The sequence below is a fragment of the Muntiacus reevesi genome, chromosome X, assembly GCF_963930625.1.
Source record: "Muntiacus reevesi chromosome X, mMunRee1.1, whole genome shotgun sequence".
NCBI lineage: Eukaryota > Metazoa > Chordata > Mammalia > Artiodactyla > Cervidae > Muntiacus > Muntiacus reevesi.
In genome coordinates this window covers 43,467,720-43,474,289 of record NC_089271.1, presented here as the reverse complement: position 1 = coordinate 43,474,289, position 6,570 = coordinate 43,467,720, and the positions used below count along the sequence as shown (strand labels likewise).

At 42.1% G+C, this 6,570-nt stretch overlaps 1 non-coding gene across 1 annotated transcript; it reads left to right on the top strand.

Moving 5' to 3' along the window:
- Positions 1-1,958: 1,958 nt before the first annotated feature.
- LOC136154830 (U6 spliceosomal RNA) lies at positions 1,959-2,065 on the top strand. Its single transcript, XR_010660539.1, has one exon. It is a non-coding gene; the product is annotated as a U6 spliceosomal RNA (small nuclear RNA).
- Positions 2,066-6,570: the final 4,505 nt, after the last annotated feature.

Here is a 6,570-nt window from a genome sequence, read left to right as displayed (position 1 = left end):
TCTCTTCTGGCAAAAGAAAAAACCTTGCCAGAGGAACTATGTACTGAAAATAAGCTTTGACTTAATGACATTCACATGGAGCTGGGCCTGTCCTAAGTGCTTTGTATATAATAGCTCATTCAATCTTCACAATCACATGGAGAGGTAGAGTCTATATCCCTTCTCCATGAATCTTGTTGGGCTTGAGACTATTTCAACCAATAGGGTATAAGAAGTGATACTGCGTGACTTGCTAAGTTATGAAAGGCCATGTAGCTTCTGTTTGATTATCATGGGACTTCCAAGTGCTCCTTCTTATTACTCAGATGCCAGGCTGTGAGAGGTTCAAGCCACATGGAGAGGCCATATGGAAGTGCTCTGGTGAGTAATCTCATCCTTCAGGAATCTCAGCCCAGGGGTCAGATATGTGAGTAAAGAAGCTTCTAGATGATTCCAGTCCCTAGCCCTTGAAGTCATCTTTCCACACCTTCCCAGCTGAGACCCCAGACATCATGGAACAGAGATTAATTGTCTTCTCTATGCCCTGATTGAATTTCTGACCCATAAAATGTTTGTTGCTTTATGCCACTAAATTTGGGGTGGTTTAAGCAAAACAGATACACAGTATTGGTGTTAGCGTGTTAGTAGCTCAGTTGGGTCTGACACTTTGTGACCCCATGAATTATAACTTACCAGGCTCTTCTGTCCATAGGATTCTCCAGGCAAGAATATTGGAGTGGGTTGCCTTTCCCTTCTCCAAGGGATGTTCTTGACACAGGGATGGAACCCAAATCTCCTACATTGCAGGCAGATTCTTTACCATCTGAATCACCAGGGAAGCCCCAAGTACTGTTGGTAGATCCATTTTATAGATGAAAAATTAGGTGAACAGAAAGCTTAAGTGACTTTCCCAAAGTCAAACAGCAGTTGTGATTCAAACCTATACAGGGCATCAGAGGCTGCATTCTTAGCCTCTATGCTATAGCATAGAGAATGACCAGCCTTCACCCATGGTTTCTTGTCTGCCTTCCTCTTACTATCCAATTATATTATTTTTCAACAAATAATTCTCCTGAAAAAAGCCTGGTCCTGTTCTTGGCACAATCACCACAGTCTAAGGAGAAAATTTGTTGTTCGTTGTTCAGTCACTCAGCTGTGTCCAACTCGGTGACCCAATGGACTGCAGCATGCTAGGCTTTCCTGTCCATCAACAACTCTCAGAGCTTACTTAAACTCATGTCCATCAAGTCAGTGGTGATATCCAACCATCTCATCCCCTGTCATCCCCTTCTCCTCCTGCCTTCAGTCTTTCCCAGCATCAGGGTCTTTTCCAATGAGTCGGCATCAGGTGGCCAAAGTATTGGAGCTTCAGCTTCAGCAATAGTCTTTCCAATGAATACTCAGGGTTGATTTCCTTTAGGATTGACTGGTTTGATCTCTTTGCAGTTCAAGGGACTCTCAAGAGTCTTCTCCAGCACCACAGTTTGAAAATATCAAATTTTCAGCACTCAGACTTCTTTATGACTCCCACCCAAATGCAGACTTCCAAGCTGAAAAGAGGAGTATTTCCCAGGTCTTAGCTACCACCCCTGACTATAGGACACCAAGCTTCTTCCCACACCCCTACTCCTGGAGGCTGGCTCCACAGTATGATCTAAATCAAATCCCTTATGATTATACAGTGGAAGTGAGAGATAGATTTAAGGAACTAGATCTGATAGACAGAGTGCCTGATGAACTATGGATGGAGGTTCATGACATTGTACAGGAGACAGGGATCAAGACCATCCCCAAGAAAAAGAAATGCAAAAAAGCAAAATGATTGTCTGAGAAGGCCTTACAAATAGCTGTGAAAAGAGAAGCAAAAAGCAAAGGAGAAAAGGAAAGGTGTACCCATTTGAATGCAGAGTTCCAAAGAATAGCAAGGAGAGATAAGAAAGGCTTCCTCAGTGATCAGTGCAAAGAAATAGAGGAAAACGGTGCTCGCTTCGGCAGCACATATACTAAAATTGGAATGATACAGAGAAGATTAGCATGGCCCCTGCACAAGGATGACATGCAAATTCGTGAAGCATTCCATATTTTTAGAAATTCCTTGCATTCCTATATACTAATAATGAAAAAACAGAAATTAAGGAAACAATACCATTCACCATTGCAACAAAAAGAATAAAATACTTAGGAGTATATCTACCTAAAGAAACAAAAGACTTATACATAGAAAACTATAAAACACTGATGAAAGAAATCAAAGAGGACACAAACAGATGGAGAAACATACCGTGTTCATGGATTGGAAGAATCAATATTGTCAAAATGGCTATTCTACCCAAAGCAATCTATAGATTCAATGCAATCCCTATCAAGCTACCAACGGTATTCTTCACAGAACTAGAACAAATGATTTCACAATTTGTATGGAAATACAAAAAACCTCGAATAGCCAAAGTAATCTTGAGAAAGAAGAATGGAACTGGAGGAATCAACCTGCCTGACTTCAGACTCTACTACAAAGCCACAGTCATCAAGACAGTATGGTACTGGCACAAAGACAGAAATATAGATCAATGGAACAGAATAAAAAGCCCACAGATAAATCCATGAACCTATGGACACCTTATCTTTGACAAAGGAGGCAAAGATATACAATGGAAAAAAGACAACCTCTTTAACAAGTGGTGCTGGGAAAACTGGTCAACCACTTGTAAAAGAATGAAACTAGAACACTTTCTAACACCATACACAAAAATAAACTCAAAATGGATTAAAGATCTAAATGTAAGACCAGAAACTATAAACCTCCTAGAGGAGAACATAGGCAAAACACAGACATAAATCACAGCAAGATCTTCTATGACCCATCTCCCAGAATATTGGAAATAAAAGCAAAAATAAACAAATGGGACCTAATGAAACTTAAAAGCTTCCGCACAACAAAGGAAACTATAAGTAAGGTGAAAAGACAGCCCTCAGATTGGGAGAAAATAATAGCAAATGAGGAAACAGACAAAGGATTAATCTCAAAAATATACAAGCAACTCCTGAAGCTCAATTCCAGAAAAATAAATGACCCAATCAAAATATGGGCCAAAGATCTAAACAGACATTTCTCCAAAGAAGACATACAGATGGCTAACAAACACATGAAAAGATGCTCAACATCACTCATTATCAGAGAAATGCAAATCAAAACCACAATGAGGTACCATTACACGCCAGTCAGGATGGCTGCTATCCAAAAGCCTACAAGCAATAAATGCTGGAGAGGGTGTGGAGAAAAGGGAACCCTCTTACACTGTTGGTGGGAATGCAAACTAGGACAGCCACTGTGGAGAACAGTGTGGAGATTTCTTAAGAAACTGGAAATAGAACTGCCATATGACCCAGCAATACCACTTCTGGGCATACACACTGAGGAAACCAGATCTGAAAGAGACATGTGCACCCCAATGTTCATCACAGCACTGTTTATAACAGCCAGGACATGGAAGCAACCTAGATGCCCATCAGCAGACGAATGGATAAGGAAGCTGTGGTACATATACACCATGGACTATTACTCAGCCGTTAAAAAGAATTCATTTGAATCAGTTCTAATGAGATGGATGAAACTGGAGCCCATTATACAGAGTGAAGTAAGCCAGAAAGATAAAGAACATTACAGTATACTAACACATATATATGGAATTTAGAAAGATGGTAATGATAACCCTACATGCAAAACAGAAAAAGAGACACAGAAGTACAGAACAGACTTTTGAACTCTGTGGGAGAAGGTGAGGGTGGGATGTTTCAAAAGAACTGCATGTATATTATCTATGGTGAAACAGATCACCAGCCCAGATGGGATGCATGAGTCAAGTGCTCGGGCCTGGTGCACTGGGAAGACCCAGAGGAATCGGGTGGAGAGGGAGGTGGGAGGGGGGATCGGGAGGGGGAATACGTGTAACTCTATGGCTGATTCATATCAATGTATGACAAAACCCACTGAAATGTTGTGAAGTAATTAGCCTCCAACTAATAAAAAAAATAAAAAGAAAAGAAAATAATTAAATTAAAAAAAAAAGAAATAGAGGAAAACAATAGAATGGGAAAGACTAGAGATCTCTTCAAGAAAATTAGAGAGACCAAGGGAACATTTCATGCAAAGATGGGCTCAATAAAGGACAGAAATGGTATCTTCTGCTTCTGTTATTAAGATATTAAGAAGAGGCGGCAAGAACACACAGAAGAACTGTACAAAAAAAGATCTTCATGACCCAGATAATCACGATGGTGTGATCACTCATCTAGAGCCAGACATCCTGGAATGTGAAGTCAAGTGGGCCTTAGGAAGCATCACTATGAACAAAGCTAGTGAAGGTGATGGAATTCCAGTTGAGCTATTTCAAATCCTGAAAGATGATGCTGTGAAAGTGCTACACTCAATATGCCAGCAAATTTGGAAAACTCAGCAGTGGCCACAGGACTGGAAAAGGTCAGTTGTCATTCCAGTCCCAAAGAAAGGCAATGAATGCCAAAGAATGCTCAAACTACCACACAACTGCACTCATCTCACTTGCTAGTAAAGTAATGCTCAAAATTCTCTAAGCCAGGCTTCAACTATACATGAACCGTGAACTTCCAGATGTTCAAGCTGGTTTTAGAAAAGGCAGAGGAACCAGATATCAAATTGCCAACATCCGCTGGATCATTGAAAAAGCAAGAGAGTTCCAGAAAAACATCTATTTCTGCTTTATTGACTATGCGAAAGCCTTTGACTGAGTGGTTCACAGCAAACTCTGGAAAATTCTTCAAGTGATGGGAATACCAGACCACCTGACCTGCCTCTTGAGAAACCTGTATGCAGGTCAGGCAGCAACTGTCAGAACTGGACATGGAACAACAGACTGATTCCAAATAGGAAAAGGACTACTTCAAGGCTGTATATTGTCACCCTGCTTATTTAACTTCTATTCAGAGTACATCATGAGAAATGCTGGGCTGGATGAAGTACAAGCTGGAATCAAGATTGCCAGGAGAAATATCAGTAACCTCAGATATGCAGATGACACCATCTTTATGGCAGAAAGTGAAGAACTAAAGAGACTCTTAATGAAAGTGAAAGAGGAGAGTGAAAAAGTTGGCTTAAAGCTCAGCATTCAGAAAACTAAGATCATGGCATCTAGTCCCATGACTTCATGGCAAATAGATGGGGAAACAGTGGAAACAGTGGCAGACTATTTTTCTGTGCTCCAAAATCACTGCAGATGGTGATTGCCGCCATGAAATTAAAAGATGCTTACTCCTCAGAAGGAAAGTTATGACTAACTTAGACAGCACATTAAAAAGTAGAAACATTACTTTGCCAACAAAGGTCCATCTAGTCAAGGCTATGGTTTTTCCAGTGGTCGTGTATGGATGTGAGAGTTGGACCATAAAGAAACTTAGCGCTGAAGAATTGTTGCTTTTGAACTGTGGTGTTGGAGAAGACTCTTGAGAGTCCCTTGGACTGCAAGGAGATCCAATCAGTCCATCCTAAAGGAAATCAGTCCTGAATATTCATTGGAAGGACTGATATTGAAGCTGAAGTTCCAATACTTTGGCCACCTGATGTGAAGCTGAAGTTCCAATACTTTGGCCACCTGATGTGAAGAACCGGCTCATTTCAAAAGACCCTGATGCTTGGAAAGATTGAAGGCAGGAGGAGAAGGGGATGACAGAGGATGAGATGGTTGGATGGCATCACCGACTCAATGGACATGAGTTTGAGTAAACTCCGGGAGTTGGTGATGGACCGTGAGGCCTGGCGTGCTGCAGTCCTTGGGATCGCAAAGAGTGGGACACGACTGAGTGACTGAACTGAACTGAACTCAGCTACCACCACTGACTATAGGACATCAAACCTCTTCCCCAACCCCTACTCCTGAAGGCTGGCCTCACAAGGAGGGCTTTAGGTCCAGAGTCAAGGCCTCCAGTCTAGCACACTGAGTAGGAGGGATCTATTGCCTTCCCCTGTCTATTGTGCACTTCCCGGCATACCAGGTATCCAGCTTCTTCCTGGCACAATGAGAACAGGCATTTCTGTGATGGACTCTCCTATCCCTCTCCCACGTCCTGGACATCCCTTTGGTGACTCTGTGGATGGTCAGAAGCCTACGTTTTAAAATCATTTAGGGCTCTCTATCTGTTAGGGGTCACATGTCCACAATAAGTGGTTTGTCCAGAAAGGAAGGAATCTCAAAGGAGCTGGAGTAGAAGGTGAAAGGAAACTTGAAACCCAAGGAGACAGGGCTCAAAGAGGGGAGATAAGGAGTAAGGGAGGACTTCCTGTTTACCCCCAGGCTGTGTGGGGCCTATGGTTTAAAAGATTGGGAAGTGAAATGAAGTGTTAGTCACTCAGTCACGCCCAATTCTTTGTGACCCCACAGACTGTAGCCTGCCAGGCTCCTCTGTCCATGACGTTCTCCAAGCAAGAATACTGGAGTGGTTTGTCATTCCCTTCTCCAGGGGATCTTCCTGACCCAGGAATCAAACTCAGGTCTCCTGCGTTGCAGGCAGATTTTGTACTGTCTGAGCCCCCAGGGAAGCACAAAGGATTGGGGGTCACTT